Genomic DNA, 21117 nt, shown 5'->3' with positions numbered 1-21117 from the left:
ATGCAGGCTGTATGTGGGAAGGCACGGTAGCCATCTGCCAGGGCAGTTCCTGGAGAGAGATACTACTGATAGCTCTTGCGTTGTCTTCAACTAATGGGGTGAGCTCCTCCTTTCTAAAGGAGAGTCTGGAAAGAGTAGCACAGTGTCCATGTGGCAGCCATTGAAGGACTTAAAACAAATTTCAACTCTGAATTCATTTAAGAAATAATCTTTGAACATCTAGTATAAGCCTGATCCTACCCTAAAGGCAAAAACCTAATGTATAAGTAAGGCACAAAACCAACCACTGAGGGAAGAATTCAGTTAGACAAATGAATAAGACGGCCCTGTGTAATGAATATTATAAGCAGTGGATGGAGTTTAAGATGCTGTGGGCACAAAAGAGGAGCATTTAACTTAGTGTGGCGGGAGGGGATTATGGAAGACCCTGGGCAAACCAATGACCTTTGAATCGGAACCTAAAGGATGAGTTGGGAGTTACCCTGGTAAAGGGCAGAGGGATATGCTCCATGGAAAGTTTTAACACTAGCAAAATCCTGGAAGTGAGATAAATATGAATGTAGTTGGCGATGGCTAGAGCAAGGAGTGTGTTCCATGAACCATGCAGGAAATCTCACCTAGCATCTCAGGAAAGAGGAGGAGGATCATAGAATCTGAGACATCATCTGATTCAGTCTCCTTGTTACACAGATGAGAAAACGGAAGCAAATAAACTCCAGATACTGTTCCAACCTTCACACTTAATGAATGGCATATGGGGGATGAGAGTCCAAGCCTGGCATGTAATCTGAGAATCTCCAAGCCTTTACTAGAACCATTTTAATGGCATAAAGCATTACAGATGCAGCCACAACACTTACCATAATGGGACACACACAGCAAGGGTTTAATAAATAATTGATTTGGGATATAGATTGGTTGAAATAGCTCATGTTATTTTGTCAATGAATAGGGTGGAGGCAGAGCATGACACCATGAGGTTTATAATCTCAGTATAATGATAGGAATAACTAAGCCATGTATTTGTTGGATATGAGAATATACTAATTATATAAATCTATGTCTTCACCATAGTGTATTTTCTTTAGGATTTTTTTTTCCAGAAGGCATCTGGTAAGAGAATTATCATTAGTTACGTTAGTAAAATTATTCACCTGTGGTTGCTGACCGCCTCAATAGAATATCTAGGTGGATGATCATAAAATATCTAAAATGTATTTGAGATAGTTTGACTTTAGTTAAAGGACTGTACCGTAATTGAAATTCAAATTGGAGAGTTCCAAAGGGTAGGTCAGCCTGCTCCAGAATAGCCAAAATAGGTATAACTAGAAGCTTATGAGACCTCCATAGGCAACACAAACCATAGTTATTAAGGTGGGAAGGACAAAGGAGAACAGGCTATACGATACAGACCCCAAATTGAAAGTCTCAGGGGCAGGTGTTCTGCATTAAAGATATGTTTTCCTGTGGTGCTACTTCACACAGAAACAACCTGAGTGAGTGGATAAGGGTATTTATTTACTTCAGGCTGCTTAATGACCTCGCAAGCAGCATGTATAGCAGCAGCAGCAGCAGCACCTATTTATTAGAACCTACCTATTCAATGTCAGGTACGCCAGTAGTCATGTTCCTGATTTGTCACCCTCACGACAGCTTTTCAGGATAGGTTCAGCAATCTTACAGCACAGAAGAGGAAATAGAGGTCCAGCGATGTTAAAAAAAAAAACAAAAAAAAACTTTTCAAGGTCAGATAGTATATAAAATGCCTAAAACACAGGTCTGTTTGACTCAGAATCCAAACTTTCACAAGTGTGAGTACATACCTATATATACATCTCTCTCTGTATGCATATGTAATGTGATTTTTGAAGTATGATAATTTGATTATTATATCTATTTGGGAATTTGAACAAATAGCATTTTATAATTATATGCAATTTTTCATGTTTTGCTTTTATGAAAAATGATAAGCTATAAAACCTGATTGATGCAGGTAAGACAATCAGTGTTTCCAAATCCCTCCACTCTTTCCAATGACATATAGGTTATGCAACCTCTGTTTTTAAGAAAAATATGACAATACTAGTTAATGGGACTGTAGGATATATATTTAACTGAGTCACTTGTGTGCAGAACTATCTTCAAGTACAAAGGCTTTGGGATTAAACAAATTTGGGAAGTGATCGGTGAAATTTTACTTCAAAGATTTTCTTTTTCCTAAATAAAAGGGAGTTAAAACTTCTTAAAAAAAATGAAAAGCAGGCTTCCTTTTAATATTTTCCAGTCAAAAGTATTCTTAGTAAACAAGGGAGACCATACATGAATCAGCTCAGTCTCAGTCGGAATTTTCTTTTAACAATAACCTGTATTTAATAAGCTGGTACCCAGAGTGCGTGCCATGCTGCTTCAAAGTGATAGCAAGACCATGAGGAAGATCAAAGAGGAATGGTCATGGGATCTGAACTGCTAGACTGAGAAAGAGAATTGTATCTGCATGCACACAGCTACTTTTTGTTATGCCTGTATAGGAAAAGGATTCACTTCATTTTCTGTAAGTGCTTAAAGATTTTAATCCAAACTTCCTTTCAGCAGTTGAGATCAAAAACTCTAGCATTGCTGGGTTATGGAAGTGAGAGACAATGTATCTACTAGAAGAGAGGTAGAATCCTACAGATTGTTCCAGGAAGCTTTAGCAGTGATGGACTTAAAATGTGATTGGAATAATTCTAAAGCACCGGACTGTGATGAATAGGTGGGGGTTGTCTGCAAATCCAATCATTCCAGTACCATTTGATGTTGACAGTCATTTCTGCATCCTCTAACCCTCCTAATGACTGGGAGCTTCGCAGATGTTTATGGAATACTGCACGCCATGCATAAAATGACTGTGTGGCAAACAGAGAGTTTAATTTATACCATTCTTGCCACAGTCCCATCAAAGTGGCTTCAATCTTGCACATACCTAGAGTAGAAAATCGCATGTCCTGTCTTAGTGGTCGTACTGCTTCTCCAGTGCTCTTACTCTTGTTGGTCTCGGTCTTGCTATTTTTGTTGCTGGTATGAAGTAGGGAAGGTGACTTGCCCATATACCTGTTAATGAATATCTGCTATATGCCTGTAGTTGAAAACCTTAAGGTAGGCCCCATTTATTTGGTTAGCAAGACCATATTGAAAAAGAAACAGCTTTAAGAATATGGATGGCTAAACCTTAAGCAGTTTTAAGTCATGCCCATTTTGGTAAACAGTAATTTATCAGATTGTTATCTAACATAGTCATTTATTGAAAATATGTCCCTGAGAAATGGAAAACTTGGTTGGTAGGGAATGCATCACTGAGAATAAGAAATAATGGGAACCAGTGACCAATGCTTGACAAGGCAGAAACTGTGTGTGGAATGGAAAGAAAGGGCTCTGTGCTCCTAACAGAAGAGGAGGGGGCAAACATGAAAAATAGAAAGGACTAATGGTAGGTTTAAATTTCTACCTAAAGTTGTGTTATTGCAAGAAAATGATTCATCACACCTGCCTTTATCTTTCCTTGAAAGTCTTAGTTTTTAGATACAGAGTTAATTTAAGAGACATTGCAGTTAAAATATTCACCAGTTATTTATCATCATTTCTGTAGATGATTGCCTTTATAGTATCATTTCAGGAACGATACAAAAGATCTCTTAATGATTTCTTCAAGAGCTCTTCCATCTTGTCCCTGATGTCTTAAAATTTTTAACACAGCTTTTTATTTTACAACCTGAGATAATTCTTAAAATGAGCTTACCCTAAATAAAGAAGGGCACTCATTATGCTAATTCACATGTATTCATGCTAAAGTGTAAATGACTGATAACTCTTCCATTAACAGAAACAATAAAACAGAGGCAGCAGCAGGCAGTGCCAGAAGGCATGGGAAATTCTAGAGAAAGAACAGTAAGGACCCAGAAGATGTATTTCACTTATTTCACAATTGTGCCTAAGGCAAACTCTACTTTGAGTAGTTCATAATGTTCCTGAGTCATAATAATGGTTATGAAATTTGGAGCGATTCTCTGACAGTGCAATTTGGCTCAAAAAATCTGAAAAATAGGCTTTATGTGAAGGGAGAGAGTCATTTGAGTTGTGATATTAATACTCCCTCCCTCTTTTTTCATGAAAGACAAATGCAATTTAGCATAATGAATAATCTCTTCTTACAAATGTATTTTTTCCTTATGAGTCTTCTGCCAATTTGTTGCTTCTTGCCTATGTCTAGAATAATTGTAGACACTGGGTATGAGAAGGGGCTATCAGCTTATATTTCCTTATTTAGGCAACAGCCTTCTGATAAGTAAACCCACTTGTGTGAGCAGTAAGGGGGCACTGTGTTTCCCCTGTGGGTGTCTGTTATGAACACAGCTTTAAGATTTTTTTTTTTTTAATCCTCCTGGAAACTGACAAAAAAATAGGAAATGGAAACTCTTGAAAATCTACCTATTAGTTAAGTTCTCTGATTTGGTTGCTTTTGGCTTTTGCCAGAGTTTTCACAATGAATCCTTTTTAAGGCATATTATTCTCTCCACATCAGTGATGTGTAACTTTGTTTCTTTCAGGGAATGCACCCTATCTAAGAGTGAAAAGAATGTGGAATTTTCAGCCCAACAGTTCTGTGTTCAGTATTTGGTTCTGTCCTTCCTAGTTGATTAACCTGGAGGAAGTTATTTTATCTCTGTGATCCTCAGTCTCCTCTTGAGTAAAAACAAAGCTAATGAGTCCTATGCAGTGATAATTACAAAGCATTACAGTTAAAATGCAATGGCTAATGGAAACCAGATGTGCAGAAGGAGTCTTATCCAGGTGAGGGCAAGCCATTATGTCTCACTAAGTGACATTCACCCTAGGAACTAATCTGACCTGCTTTCCTGCTGGCTCAGAATTTTGTTTTCTTGAACTTACTGGTTACCTATGGATTGACTCAAATTATCCATCTAAACCTACGTGCCAGTAGAGCCTTAACTACATATATAAGTCAACATGCCGGTATATTAATGTACAATAGGGAAAACAACTATCAAACACACCAGATGTTAGTATCAATCTAAATAGCACATTCTCTAAAAAGAAAGCCACATGTTAAAAGTGTATAATCATGTTTGCCCATTAAGTATTAAATCAGAAAAGTAGATGCCATTTATATATTTCAGATGTTTGCCTTTTGGCTCTGATAGCTTGCTTGACTCAAATCTCTGTAACACATATGTATGTCAGGTGGGTAGCAATTCAAGGAGGTCTGTCACTGGCCACCACCTCCCTCATGGTACTGGGGTGGGGCCTGCCAATGTTTCCATGTGTCACTATGTTTGTTGTTTGTTCAAGCTCTGTGGCTGAAGCAGTCTAAATTTTCCTCTGCCTGATCACAACCTTGCTCAGAACAGAGCATACTCTACATGATTCAGTTTCTCAATTGTGATAACATTCCTGTCCTGTATCCTTGAAATTTTTTCCTCAGTTCACTGGTGTCATAGGTAAGAATATTCCTGATTGTTCCATTCATGAATTTGTAAGAAATATCTGTCACATCCATTGTGTATGGATTTTAATAGCTTACTTCCCCAAAGATGATATTATATCCACTATTATTAGTGACCCTCACCATTGTCTCCACACACCAAATTTTTATATGAAGCTAAAATGCTTTGGACAGTAACTGGTAAATAGTACATGTTCGGCGATAATAGTTATCAGAAGAATTGTTATTTTCCTATGGGAGATGATAAAACAGCATTTTAATTCCCTACACTGAAATCACCACATATGGCTGATCTCCTATGCTGTGGGTAAATTGGGCAACAGTTTAACATAATCTGGTATGAAAGGTGACTAGTAATTCTGTTTATCTAAAACTTACTACTTTCCTGATCTTCCAGCAATACCTAACACCCCCTCCCTTTAAGATGCCCCTTCTAAGCCAAAACCTAAGTCTCAAAGCATCTTTGTGAATACTAGCACGTTGACCTGTGAGTGTGTTTGCTTAGTAATATTGGCCTCTGAATCAGCACAGTGCTGCAATGAAGGTGATAACAAAGCAAGCCTGGGCTCGACCTGTTGAATTACATTACTTCCTGAAAGTTGCTTAACCTCTCTGTGCCTCGGTTTTGTTATCTATAAAACAGGGAAAATAAGAGTACCTCCACTAGAGGGTTCTGTGGAAATTAAATATTGCAGAGTGCTGAACGCATATAGTTTTGGAACATAGAATATTGTTCAACATATTAACTTCTATTGTACTATTTTTATTAGTAATTATTTGCAGTTGTAAAATTCTGGGTATGATTATGAGAAGGTAGGGAATACTAGAAGGGAACTAGATAGGTGTAAAGGGCACTAAAAATGCCCATTGCACAAATCTGGTTAGTGTGTGGCCTGCCCCATGACTTAAGGATAAATGCTATAAAAAGTTGATGGTTTTAATAGAAAGAGCAGTTAATTGAGAGTTAATCTTTTTGTTTTGTTTTGTTTTAAGTTTATTTATTTATTTTGAGGGAGGGAGAGCAAGCAGAATAGGGGCAGAGAGAGAGAAGGAGAGAGAGAATCCAAGCTGGCCCCGCATTGTCAGCGTGGAGCCTGGTGCAGACTCAAGCTCACAAACCCTGAGATCATGGCCTGAGCTGAAACCAAGAGCCAGACATTTAACCGACTGAGCCACCCAGGCACCCCTAGAGTTAATCTATTGACAGTAGAAGATAAAATGGTGCTGTTTTCAAATGATGAAAGGTTAAACAAAGCTAGTCAACTCAGAGCCATATGCCAAGGAAGTTATTATACTCCAGAATCTGATCCTCTTCTTTAAAAAGTCTTACAAATTGCAAGACAGAACCATGTTAACCAAAAGGCACACTCAAAAGAAATAAGTCTCAGAATGCCATGATATTAATATACTCTGGGATCCACAATTATGAACCGAAATACTTACAACCACTATGATCAGCATTGTGTCTGTGATCAAACCACATAGGAGGTTAACTCATAGAGGGAAACTGCTGTGTTAATCCTCGAGGGCAAATCACAGTCCGTAACCAGAAACACTGGTAGTCCATTAGACAAGTGCATTCTATCTATTAAGTCATTGACTCGAATCTGATAGAATGTGTATTAGAACCACCTTGGAGCTTTTTGAAAACACATTTATTAACCTCTGGATACAGACAACAGTTACAGAGGGATGTAACACCATACTGTAGGTATACTGACATAGGCCATCAAATAGAACAAACTTGACTGATGAGACTTGCACAAAAATAAAGAGAGTTACACAAAAATTAAATGTCATCAGAAAAATGAATTACTTTGTGGCCATCTTGCAGAAGAGAAAATCTTGACAAGATGTCTAAAATATTGTAAGACAATGGACTACTAAAACCTAAGAAAGATGCAGGAGATGTTTACTCGTGAATGTAGCTGATGGACTGATAGCCGATCAAAGGATTCTTACTTGAAAAAGCTCACCAAATAAACATATGGGAGAAATTAATTGGAGGTGGAAGATGGGAGGAACGGCACTTAGAGGAGGACTATGACCCATATTCATTTTGTACAATTTTATTCTCTTGATCCACCTCCCCCACCACCACAGTAATATAAACAGTACTTTGGAAAACAGTGAACAGAAACTGTGCTAACGACTGGCAGCTGCTCATCTCATGCATGTTTCTGATTGTACATTGTTACTCACCATCACTGTTTACTCTGTTTACTATGAACTACAATTTTCTGATTGGGGGGGAAATTTTCCAGAAACAATACTCTTTTGGGGAGTAAAGTGCATGCTGCTGTTTCCTGTTTTGCAAAGATTGGCTTAAAGTGGTAGGCTCATTTGTGAAGCAAATGTGTAAGTTTTGCTTTGGAGTAGATAGGCCAATCTGGGTAAGAGTAGTCAACATTACAGGCCAAGGTCTAGGTACAGAATATGCCCTTGTCGGCTCAACTGGAAAATAGGTCAACAGGTTTCTCATCTTAGAATTTTCCCCCGTATTTCATTATAAAGCAATTTTCTTTGTTATTTTTTTTCCTATAAATTATATAATAGGACACAGCTGGTTGTATACCCCATATATGCTGATACAGTGTTGTATATAAATTGCTGCATAAAAACATGCCAAATGGGCAAAAAATACAACATGAGCAAAATTATCAGATTAGATTGGCAGATGCTTATATTAAACATGTCTCTTTACATTGTGTATAAAAGGTTTTCATGGGCTTTGATTTTAGATTCAGTAGAGCATCTCTGTTTCTTTTATGAGATCTAAATTACACTAGTTATTACCAGTTTTAGAAAATGTAAGTTAAATTACAGAAATAATCATATGCTTTTGCTATTTATTTTTTCCCATTACAAATCATATCACAAATGTAGTAATAATATATTCCAGGAGCCTGGCTATGACCAGTCACTCTTAACCACAGGTAGCATCACTATGATCCTAGTTGCTTTGCATTTGGGAATAAACAAAACAAAATTAAAAATAAATTTGTAATAATTTGTATCCAAGTATCACAGTTTACAAGTTACTTAAGGACAGAAAATGAAATAAAAGGGCACATTTACACTGAGGGCACATTGTTTGGCTATTAGTGTGCCATAGTTTAGTTAATTACATAGCCTCAAACCAAAAGTTTTAAAAACTTTTAGTAATCTGGCATAGTATATTCCAAGAAAACAGGCCTATTCATATATATAAGTAAAGTACACATATATTTACATATATATAATGCATACATACATATATATGTATATATATATATACATATACAGATCATTTTATCTCATGCCCACATATATATACAAATAATATATATACATACAAATATATGTGTGTATATATATACAAATAATCGTATCTCAATTTAAAGTAAGTTCAACAATGCAAGATCTAATTAACAAGCATATCAACATGAGGCAATGAGCAAGTATTTCTTGTGGCCTATATGGAAAGTAAGAAAGCTTTTGATGCCCATTCTAGAACCATATATTCTTAATAACATCCATTCAAATAGCACCTCTGGAATTGTTCATTTATCAGATTTATAGGTTTATCAGATTTATAGGGGCCTAGACAGAACTTACTATTGCAAGACCAAGCTCTCAAAAAGACTCTAGAACCCTGTTTGGTGTATAAAAATATATAGGTGAGAAAGCATGAATAATTACAGGAATATGCTAAAATATTTACATTGATTTCTTATTTAATCTGTAGAGACTAAAAGAAAGTTCATATGCAGATGACTAGATATTCAAACCATTCTGTCTTTTGGTAATAAGAAATAGGAATCCTAACCTGGGGTGCCTGGGTGGCTCAGTCAGATAAGTGTCCAACTCTTGATTTCAGCTCAGGTCTTGATCTCATAGTTTGTGAGATCAAACCCCATATTGGGCTCTGTGCCGACAGCATGGAGCCTGATGGTGATTCTCTCTCTCCCTCTCTCTCTCTCTCTCTCTCTGATCCTCCCTTACTCTCATGTGGCTCTCTCTGAATGAATGAATGAATGAATGAATGAATAAATAAATAAATAAATAAATAAATCATCTCTCTAGAGGTTTACCTATATCATTTACACCATTGATATTTAGGAAAATTGTCTTGAAGTATAATATACTTACTGAAAAGTTGTATACCATATTTATCAACTCAATGACTTTTTAAAAAGAGGACACAGGTGCCTGGGTGACTCAGTCAGTTAGGCTTCCGACTTTGGTTCAGGTCATGATCTCTCAGTCTGTGGGTTTGAGCCCCGCGTCGGGCTCTGTACTGACAGCTCAGAGCCTGGAGCCTGCTTCACATTCTGTGTATTCCTCTCTCTCTGCCCCTTCCCTTCTCACTCTCTGTCTCTCTCAAAAATAAATAAACGTTAAAAAAAAAAATGAAAAGAGGACGCATCTGTGTAACTTCAGTCCTGATGGAGAAATAGAATATTACCATAAGCCCAGAAATCTACCTGTGTTCCCTATCAGTCCTATGAATCTCACCCTGTTAATAACCACTTTCCTGAGTTATTTCAACATTGGTTTGCTTCATATGCTTTTGAAGATAAAGAAATGATTATAGTGAGTTCTCTTTTTTGTTTTTTTTTTTTAAATTTAACAGTATGTTTTTGAAATTCATCCAGGTTATAGAGTAAAACAAATTGATTTCATTCCATTTGTTTATAGAATACCATTAGATAAATATGCCATAATTGATTCATTCTATTGTTTAAAAGTATTGTAAATTACACTGCTATGGACATCTTTTCCTATGTCTTATGGTGCTTAAATATACACCTTTCTGTTTGGTATTATACCTAAGCATGGAATTGTAAGGAGATGGAATTTACAACAATTGACTTTTACCAATTAACATTCACACCAGCAAAGTATTAGGATTCCACTTAAACCATATTTTTACCCACACTTGATATCGTCAAGCTTATATTTTAGCCATTCCAGCAAATCTGTTCCCATTAAAGTTTTAATTTATCTCTTTCTGATGATTAACTGTACCGAGAGTCTTTTTTTGTTGTTGGCTATATTTCGTTCCTGTCTTTTCACTCTGTTAATAGCTACTTTTCTTTTTTTTTCCCCCAGAAAGAGAGGCATGATGAATTGAAGTTTCTAATGTTAATGAAATACAATTTTTCAGTCTTTCCTTTATGGTCAGTGACTTAGGATCCAGATAAAGAAATACCTTTTCATGCCACAGTTAGAAATTAGTTACTTTTGTGATCTTCTAAAAAAATTATCATTTTAGATTCAACGTTTATTTATTTTTTGGGACACAGAGAGACAGAGCATGAACGGGGGAGGGGCAGAGAGAGAGGGAGACACAGAATCGGAAACAGGCTCCAGGCTCTGAGCCATCAGCCCAGAGCCTGACGCGGGGCTCGAACTCACGGACCGCGAGATCGTGACCTGGCTGAAGTCGGACGCTTAACCGACTGCGCCACCCAGGCGCCCCTATCATTTTAGATTCATATGCAAGTCTAAAAACGATCTGTAATTTATTTTTATGTATAATTTAAAATAAAAAAGATTCATTTTTATATTTGTTTTGGACTGACCCATTACAACTGATCGAAAAGACCATCCTTTTCCCATTTTAGTCAGTAGTACCTTTATAAAAGGTATAAAAAATTACTATTCTTTCCTATTCATTTATAAGAACGACACTTTATTAATTACTGTGGCTTTGTAGTATGGCAAAGCTTGATGTCTGATAGCATAAGCTGTTGAGTTTGTTCATAGTAAAATTATCTTAGCTAATGCTCAATTTGTTTTAATGCTTTAAGTTTTTCATTGGTGTTTTGTATAAAGTTATGTTGAGGTTTTCCACATCTCTTGCAGATTTTTAAAAAGATGTTTGATGTTTTATGCTCTTAGTGTAAACATTTAAATATATATATATATCTATATCTATCTATCTATCTATATATATATATAGATATAGATATATGTAGAGAGAGAGAGAGATTTTTTAAATGTTTATTTTAGAGACAGAAACAGAGCATGAACAGAGGAGGGGCAGAGAGAGAGGCAGACACAGAATCTGAAACAGGCTCCAGGCTCTGAGCTGTCAGCACAGAGCCCAATGCGGGGCTTGAACCATGAACTGTGAGATCATGACCTGAGCCGAAGTCGGACGCCTAACCGACTGAGCCACCCAGGTGCCCCAAAAAATCTTTATATTTTTAGAGAAATTTTAGGTTCATTGCAGAAGTGAGTGGAAGACACAGATTTTTCATATATCCTCTATCCCCACACATGTATAGTCCTCCACATTATGAACATTTCCAGCAACAGAGTGGTACATGGGTTGTAATTGATCAGCCTACATTGACAGATTATTCTCACCCAAAGGCCATAGTTTATATTATGGTTCACACTTGACTCTGTACATTCTGCTGGTTTGGGCAAGTGTATAATGACATGTATCCACCACTATAGTATCATACAGAGTATTTTAACTGCCCTAAAATTCCTCTGTGCTCTGCCATAAGTGTTAAGTTTTCAATTTTGGTTGTGTGTTGCTTGTATATGCAAATATATTTGATTTTTGTATCCTGACATTCTCCTTTGCAAACTACCTAAATTTACTTACTAATAATTAGATTCCTTTAGATTTTTTATGCACATAATTATTTTTTCAGAATAATGACAGTATTCTTTCTTTCAAGTCCTTGCATTTTGATTTCTCCTTCTTATTATTAAACTGATAATTCCAGTACAATGTTGAATGGAAGTGGTGCATCCAGTATTTTAAAAATTCATTTCTGAAGACAGTGTGTGGAAAAAAATAGAGGTTCTTGAGTATGATGTTTTCCTCCAGGGAGGACTTAGTTTTCTTCTGGCAGGCAATTAGAGAAAAGGCAATCAGAGTTTGAGATGGTCTAAGTCTGTGCTTCAGTCTTTTGAGGTCTAAACTATTTCCACTTTGCACATATATCTCAAGCACAGCCCTCAGGGCTCTCAACTGAAAGCCTAGAAGGAGGATGTTTGGCTGATTTCCTCCTTTTTGGCATTTTCAAACTCCAGTTTTTGTGGCCACAGGAAAGCGAGAGTACCAAAAGTGCTGTTATGTTTCCTTCCTTCTTAGATGCAGTTTTCTCATTGGATTCTTAATCTCTTCCCCACTGACTTGGAAATTGACAAATAGCTTGAGGGGAAAAATAATGCTAAACTCTGCAATCCTTTATTGCTCTGGGATCTTGGCCCCTCAAGACATGGCCTCCTTGGTAAACTTGAAATGCAGTTTTATACCTGTATCCCTGTCAGATCACAGAAAGTCCTAAACTGAAGGCAGCGTCCCTCATCCCAGACAGCTTAAGGCTCAGCAAATAGCTCAATACAAAAACTGACAACGTTTGCTCATCTTGGAGCTTTTTCTTTTATTCGGAAAACTTGGCTCCTCAAGTCCTGGTTGCCTTGGATGTTCCCATGTTCTCAACAGCTTCTGTTAGCTCTTTTATTTGGGGTTTGATTGTTGTTGTTTTTTAATTTGATGGAGCTTCTGAGATTGATCTAAGTTGAAAGATTTGGCTGATTGATGCTACTGTACGCTATATGGAAATATGTGTGTATGTGTTTAGTGATATGCAAATATACAGTATGTGAAAATTAGATAATAAGGAAATAATTCTAAAATTTAATATGTATATAAGTAATTATAAAATTATAATATATATGCCTATTACCATTGATTTCTTCCTTTTTTCCAATATTTTATATTTTTATAAAATTTTTTTAACGTTTATTTATTTTTGAGACAGAGACAGACAGAGCATGAACAGGGGAGGGTCAGAGAGAGAGGGAGACACAGAATCCGAAGCAGGGTCCAGGCTTTGAGCTGTCAGCACAGAGCCCGATGCGGGGCTCGAACTCACAGACCGTGAGATCATGACCTGAGCCGAAGTCAGACCCTTAACCTACTGAGCCACCCAGGTGCCCTTCCAATATTTTATTAAGAAGTACTCAAACACATAACAAAGTTGGAAAAATTGACAGAGAATCTGTATGCCCACCTCCCAACTTAATATGATGGAAGTATAGTTGACATACAATATTATATTAGTATCACGTGTACAGCGTATTGATTCAATATTTATATACGTTATGAAATGATCACTGCTGTAAGTCTACTTATTGCCACCATACAGAGTTACTACAATATTATTAACTATATTTCCTATGTCGTCCTTTACATCCATTGGGCTTATTTATTTTATAACTGGAAGTTTGTACCTTTCAATTCCCTTAACCTATCTCGCCCATCCCCTGACCCCATCTCTTCTGGCAACCACCAGTTCTGTGTTTCATTTTGCTTGTTGGTTTGTTTGTTTTTAAAATTCCACATATAAGTGAAATCATACAGTGCTTGTCTTTCTCGGACCTATTTCATACAGCATTATACTTAGGTCTATCTGTGTTGTCACAAATGGCGAGATTTCGTTCCTGTGGCAGCCATTCATTTTATGGCTGAGTCACACACACACACACACACACACACACACACACACACACACACACCATCTTCTCAAACTTTACCATTAATATTTAACTATAATCTTTAAGAAAAAAACATCAACACATTTGTACCTATGCATCCATATCTCCGTCCCTCTATTAGTTCATCCTGTTTTGTGTGAATTTCACACTAAACTTCAGACATCAATATACTATGTACTAAATTGTTCAGCTGGCACATCATTAGAGTCCAAGATTTGTGTGCAATGTGTATTTTTTTAATTAAAATTTACATGCAATAAAACAAGTATTGATGTCTCATAAGTATAGATTCACTGAGTTTTGCTAAGTACAAATTAACTCTGTAACCCAAACCCCTGTCAAAGATTCAATAGAACGTTTGCATCCGTCAGTCTAGAAAGTGTCCTTATGTTTGATTTCTGTCAATTTCCATTTACACCCTCCAGAGACAAATATTGTTCGGGTTTATTTTTTCAATGAAGAACATTTTTTTCTTGTTCTGGAGTTTCATATAAATTGAAGCATATATTATGTACTTTTATCTCATTTTAAATACATAAAAATGTATACTGTGTGTATATATGAATACCTATATCTAAATGTCCAAGTTGCTTGGTCTGTCTTCTTTTTATTGCCGGATAGTATTCTGTATAAATATGCAATAGGTTTCTTATAAACTTTCCAGTTGATGTATACCTAGGACATTTATAATACTTGGCTATCAGGGATCAACTATTTTGGACATTATTATAAAATTCATTTATGTACATACATAACATTTTTATTTGTCTTGGTTAAAACTAGAGATATTATTTAACATCCCTATTAACAAAACACTAGAGTTTTAGTTGTTGCACGTTCATGGCACATTTGTTGTATGTTACCTTTCAGTTTTAGCCATTCTAGTAGGTATGAAGTTTTATCTCTTTGTGATTGATATGTGCATTTCTCTAATGAATAACAACATTGAAATTTTTTTTTTTCCTGTGACTGTGGGCCATTTCTATATCTCCCTTTCTGAAAGGTCTGTTAAAATATTTTGCTTATTTTAGGGAAGGAGGTTTCTTTTTTATTATTGTGTTATAAGTGTTTTATATATGTCATGCATGGCATGATATTTATATATATTTACATAATATATATATAATTTCTCCAAGTTGGTAGCTTATTAACTTCATTAACAATGTCTTTAGAGAAAGTACAGCTTATTTAGTTTGGTACAGTCTAACTTCTTCTTTCCTATTAAATTTCTTGCCTTCTATAATCCATATAAAAACATTTGCCTACTCCAAATGATGAAGATACTTGTCTATGGTTTCTTGTAAAGGTTTACAGTTTACACTTTGTAATAAGATCGCTGATGAATCCTGAATTATTTTTGTGTACTGGAGGAGATAATGATATTTCTTTATTATGTCAATATTAAGTTTTTCCAGAACTATTTTTTTGGAAAGAGTTTCTTTTCTGAAATGGAATGATTTAGTACCTTTCTTTAAAAAAAATGACCATTTTTGTGCAACAATTTCTGGACTTTTTTTTTCCATTTATCTATTCATCAGTATTTATTTCAGTATCATACTGTGTTGATTACTGTAGCTTTATTTTTAGTCTTGATGTCAAGTAGTGGAAGTCTTTCCACATTAGTTGTTTATTTGAAGATTGTTTTAGATATTTTAGTCATTTGCAATGTCATATGAATTTAAGAATTAGCATGACAAGTTTTACAAAATAGGCTTTTGGGATCATGATTGAGGTTGTTCTCATGGATCAATTTGGGGAAAAATACATGTCAACGATGTTGAGTTTTAAAACCCATGAATACAGTACACTGTCCCATTCATTTAGATTCTTCTTTATTTTCTCCCAGCAATGCTTTTTAATTTTCTGGGAAGAGATCTGTTAATTTATATTTAACCTAAATGTTTTACAATTTTTGGAAACTATTGTAAGATAAATCTTTAAACTTTGATTTACAAGTTATCTCTTGCTGGCATATTAGAAGACAATTGACTTTTTTAACCTTGGATCCTAAGATATTAATTTTAACAGTTGTTTTGTCAGTACTTTAGGATTTTCTTTGTAAATGCTTATTTCATCAGCAAATAAAAACAGTTTGTTTCATTCTTTGGAATCTTGATAACTTTTATGTTAATGCATTATATTTAGAGCTAAGATATCCAGGACAATGTTGTAAGAACTAGTGAGAGTGGGCATCCTTGCCCTTGACCCTGATTGCAGGGGTGTTGGCTATAGTTCTAAAGAAACAAATAGATGCTCTTTATCACATTGAGGAAGTTTCCTTCTATTAATAGTGGGTTAAGAGGTGTTGGTTGTTGTTGTTGTTAATCGTAAATGTTGTTGTTAATCATAAATCTGAATTTTATCAATATATTTTATTTACCTATTGTGTTTTTAGTGCTTCATTCTGTTATATGGTAAATTACATTATTTTTCAATATTGGAGCCGGTTTGGCCTTCCTGATAAACTCTACTAGATCTTGTTGTATTACCCTAGTATATATTTATTGGTTTGACTTTCTAATAATGTGAAATAACTTGATCTATTTTCATGAAAGACGGAGGGCTGTAATTGTCTTATTTTGTACTATTTTTGACAGATTTCGGTATTAAAATTACACTCTCCTCATAAATATGGTTGGGAAGTGTTCTTTCTCAAGTTTCAATAAGATTTTGTATAAAATAGATGTTATTTTTACCTTAAAATTTGGGCAGAATTCAATTCTGCACCTGGAATTTTCTTTGTGGATCTTTTAAAAAATATCTACTGTAACAAATCCCATTTTTTTATACTAAGTGATCTATCTTTTCCATTTAAATTTGTCTTATTTTTGTAATTTTAAAGGGATTATTTTCACATTATCTAGATTGTCAAATTTGTGGTAATGAAATTGTTCATAATTATTTCATCCATTTGATGTCTTTTGTCTATAATTTTACTAATGATAACATTTCTTTCATTCCTGATACTGATAATTGTGTGTTCTCTCACTCACATACACTCTTTTATCCCCTTGATTAGTCTGGCTGAACTAATTAGTTGTGTTGTGATTCTTTTCAAAATTCTTTGCAAAAAATTACTTGTGGCGTATAAAATTTTCTTTCTTTAGCTTATATCTTTATTATCTCTTTCCGTTGGCTTCTTGTAGTTTGCATTTCTTTATTTTTTTTCTAAATACTTAAAGTAAAACTATAGGTCATCATTTTAAAATATTTCTTATTTTCTAAAGTAAACCTTAAATGCTATAAATTTTCCTCAAAGCACTGCTTTACTGGCATCCTAAATTTTTATATGCTTTTATTATAAATAACAAAATATTTTCAGTTTAAAATACTTTATTTTTCATTATTATTTTTTATTATTTGACCCTTGATATTTAAGGAATGTGTTGTTTAGGGACACCCAGGTGGCTCAGTCAGTTAAGCAACTGGCTTTGGCTCAAGTCATGATCTCGCAGTCCATGGGTTAAAGCCCCATGTCAGGCTCTGTGCTGACAGCTCAGAGCCTGGAGCCTGCTTCACATTCTGCGTCTACCTCTCTCTGCCCCTCCCCTGCTCATGCGCTGTCTGTCTCTCTCTCTCTCTCTCAAAAATAAACATTAAAATAAAAAAAAAAAGTGTGTTGCTTAATATAGAAATAGTTGAGCATTCTTAAATATGCTGTTTTTTAAAATTTAATTCCTTTGTAGTAGCAACATACTCTATATAGATGCAATTTTTAAAACTTAAGTTTCTTGTATGAGACAACAGATTTGACTATTTATAGAATACACTACATACAATTAAGAAATGTATTTTCTGCAGTTGGTGTATTTTATAAGTTGAAAAAAAATATTAGCTGAATATGGTTGCTAGTACTATTGAAATCATCTCCATTTTTACTGTTTTTTTGTTTGTTTTGTTTTGTTTTTATGTTCTATTTAGTGCTGAGAATTCTGTTTAAATCTCTGGCTATATGTTTGGTATTATCTTTTCCTATTTTTAATTCAGTTAATTTGTATCTCACATATGTTGAATTTCCATCACTAGATGTGCCCATACTTAAAATTATTATATCATCTTCATGAATTAAATCTTTTATCATTTTTAAATGTCTTTTCTACAGTAATATTTTTTGTCTTGAATTTTTTTTCCTGCTCTTAATTTAGCCATTTAGTCTACTTGCTTACTCTTTGCATGATGTCTATTACCGTCTATTTGCTTTTAACCTGTCTTTTTATTTAAGTTATATTTGTAGATTTGTATTACATATGCATTATTTATAATGTACAACATACATTATATTATTGAGTCTTTCTTGTGTATGTATTTTGACAATTTCTGACTTTTACTGACAGCATTTAGTTCATTAACATTTTATATAATTTTGTCATGATTGTTCTTTACTTTGTCCCTCTGATCTTTGATTGTTCCTCCTTTCTGCTTTTTAAAAGTATTAAAGTATATTTTAAGGAAAAAAGTGGCAGCCCTCACACCATGGGGTTTGCTTTGTTTATCCAGAGCTTTAGTGTGGTGGTCTTGGCAGCCAGTCCTGGTGATTCAGTCCACAGTTGTAGTTCCAGTGAGGGTTAAGAAACATTTCACACCTCCTACTTATGAACCCAAATACAAATCAGAAATGGAGTTTATAAAACATGCCCAGAAAGCAGGACTGGTCACTCCTCCAGAAAGTTTGGAGCATCCCCTACGCTTGGCCTGTACGGCTGGTATTTTTGACATGGTTGTTCCTCGAGAGGGTGATACTCACTTGTCCTCTTTCAAAGGAACGATTGGCACAGAGAAGTGAGAGATTGAAGAAGAGATTGGCATCAAAATTCTCAATATGGAGGATTAGAGAACGTAATCCTAATCCTGAAAAAGCTAAGGATATCTTTACTGAAGCTCACCTTTGTCTAAATAACTCAGACCATGACTGGCTTCACACCTTGGTGACTGAAAAAAAAATTTTTTTTTCCGGACATGGTCTGGGACATCAAATATATGACTATCTGCTGGAGCTTCATAGGATCTTTAGATCCACGCCTGGTGGTTCAACTTCATTGTTCAAGTCTATTGCACCAGAGCAACATGTATGGCCAGCTCATCATCTGCATGCACACCCAGCATACTCTGGCCATTTATGACCATTTTGGTAGGTTGGTGTATGGACAGGAAGATGTGCTCAGGGATATCCTGGAGTATGTTGGGTTTGAAAAGCCCCTGGTAAAGCCCTATGGAGCTGGAGAATGCATGGCAAGATCATCCCCCATGGGTACCCCCTAAGCAGCCTGCCCTTAAGGCAGTGATGATCCCTGGGCCTCAGCTAAAACCCTGGGAAGACTAGGAAGTGCCACAAGGAGAGGCCCATAAGCTTCAGCTATCCTGATGGCAAAAATGACTCTAGGGGTGACACATGGACAATGACGCAGCTGGAAGCTGTGGAGTCTGGGAGCTCTGAAGTCAGTCATCTCTCCATGATGTCATAGAAAGATCTACCTTTGTCTGGTCCTGTCCTGCTTAGGTGTTTTTAGCTGTCTGCTTGGCAACCACAGCTGATGGCTGGGCCCACATGGGTGGCTGATAGGCACAGCCATGAACCAATTTTTCTTCTTCCTTTTGAAATTGTAGGGGCGCCTGGGTGGCGCAGTTGGTTAAGCGTCCGACTTCAGCCAGGTCACCATCTCGCGGTCCGTGAGTTCGAGCCCCGCATCAGGCTCTGGGCTGATGGCTCAGAGCCTGGAGCCTGTTTCCGATTCTGTGTCTCCCTCTCTCTCTGCCCCTCCCCCGTTCATGCTCTGTCTCTCTCTGTCCCAAAAAAAAAAAAAAAAAAAAAAAAAAAGTTGAAAAAAAAACAAACAAACAAAAAAAGAAATTGTAGTCTGACTTCTGAGTCTCAAGCAAAGTATGATGCAGATACTTTTTTTTAATCCTGCAGCAGAGACTGTTAGGAGAAAACTGGCAGAATTCCCTTTTTAATTAAAAGCTAGGGATAAGGGGTTTACATAAAACACTATTAGGGTATTGGGCAAACTGTGGTGGGCTCTGTACCTTTCCTGGGGTTTAGGTTGGAAGTAGATCAGCCTTCAGATGGCAGAAGTGGAAGATAGACTGAACTGTGTGATGTGACTTCCAGGAAATCCCGACTTGGGAAAAATAATTAGTGTTCATTGAAGAGGGTCCTTTCTTGTTTACTGACTCACGTGATCAGCATTTATATCTCATAGAATATAAATTCAAAGAAATCCTTTATCTTTCAAAAAGATTTAAAAAATAAAATTATTTATTTAAGTATATGTTAAGAATTCTATGTTAATATTTTGTTATCCATTTTGCATTGTCTCATGTGGTTGCTCTTGGGATTGCAGTGTACCTCCTTTCATAGTCGGTATGGAATTAATATTGTTTCATATAAAATAAGGTAACAGTACAGCTTTATAAGTCTAACTCCATTTCTTCCATGTTATTGTTGTTGTATGTATAGTATCTATATCTATATAAAAAAACATATATATAAATGTTTATTTTGAGAGGGGAGCATGTGCACACAGGCACAAGAGCAGGGGCAGAGAGAGGGAGAGAAGGAGTGAGTCAGCACGGAGCCTGATGTGGGGCTCGAACTTATGAACTGTGAGATCATGACCTGAGCCAAAGTCGGGCGTTTAACCAACTGAGCCACCCAGATGCCCCTATACTTTCTTTTAAAGCAATTATTAGGGGAAAAAAAAGTTTGTTTTGTTTTTTAACATTTGCCCAGATATTTACTATCTTTTGATCCTTTGTTCTTTCCTAAGGATCTATGTATCCATCCGTTAACTTTTTTTTTTTAAGGGGATTTATTTATTTTGAGAGAAGGAGAGAGAGTGAGTAAGAGGGGCAGGGAGGGAGACAGTATCCCAAGCAAGCCCTACAGTCAGTGCATAGCCCAATGCAGTACTTGAACCCATGAACCATAAGATCATGACCTGAGCAGAAACCAAGAGTCAGATGCTTAAATGATTGAGCCACCCAGTCACCCCCTATCCATCTGTGTTCAACTTCTGTTAGCCAGAAAAACTCTTTGTCTTTCTTGTATTTGATATCTGCTGGCAATGAGTTCTGACAGCTTTTCTCTTTTCTAATCTGAAAATGTATTT

At 35.9% G+C, this 21117-nt stretch overlaps 1 pseudogene; it reads left to right on the top strand.

The window, feature by feature from the left end:
* Positions 1–5004: 5004 nt before the first annotated feature.
* Positions 5005–19370, top strand: LOC115520984 (annotated as a pseudogene).
* Positions 19371–21117: the final 1747 nt, after the last annotated feature.

This window comes from Lynx canadensis, chromosome A1 (assembly GCF_007474595.2).
Source record: "Lynx canadensis isolate LIC74 chromosome A1, mLynCan4.pri.v2, whole genome shotgun sequence".
Classification (NCBI taxonomy): Eukaryota; Metazoa; Chordata; class Mammalia; order Carnivora; family Felidae; genus Lynx; species Lynx canadensis.
This window is presented reverse-complemented; position numbering and strand designations above follow the sequence as displayed.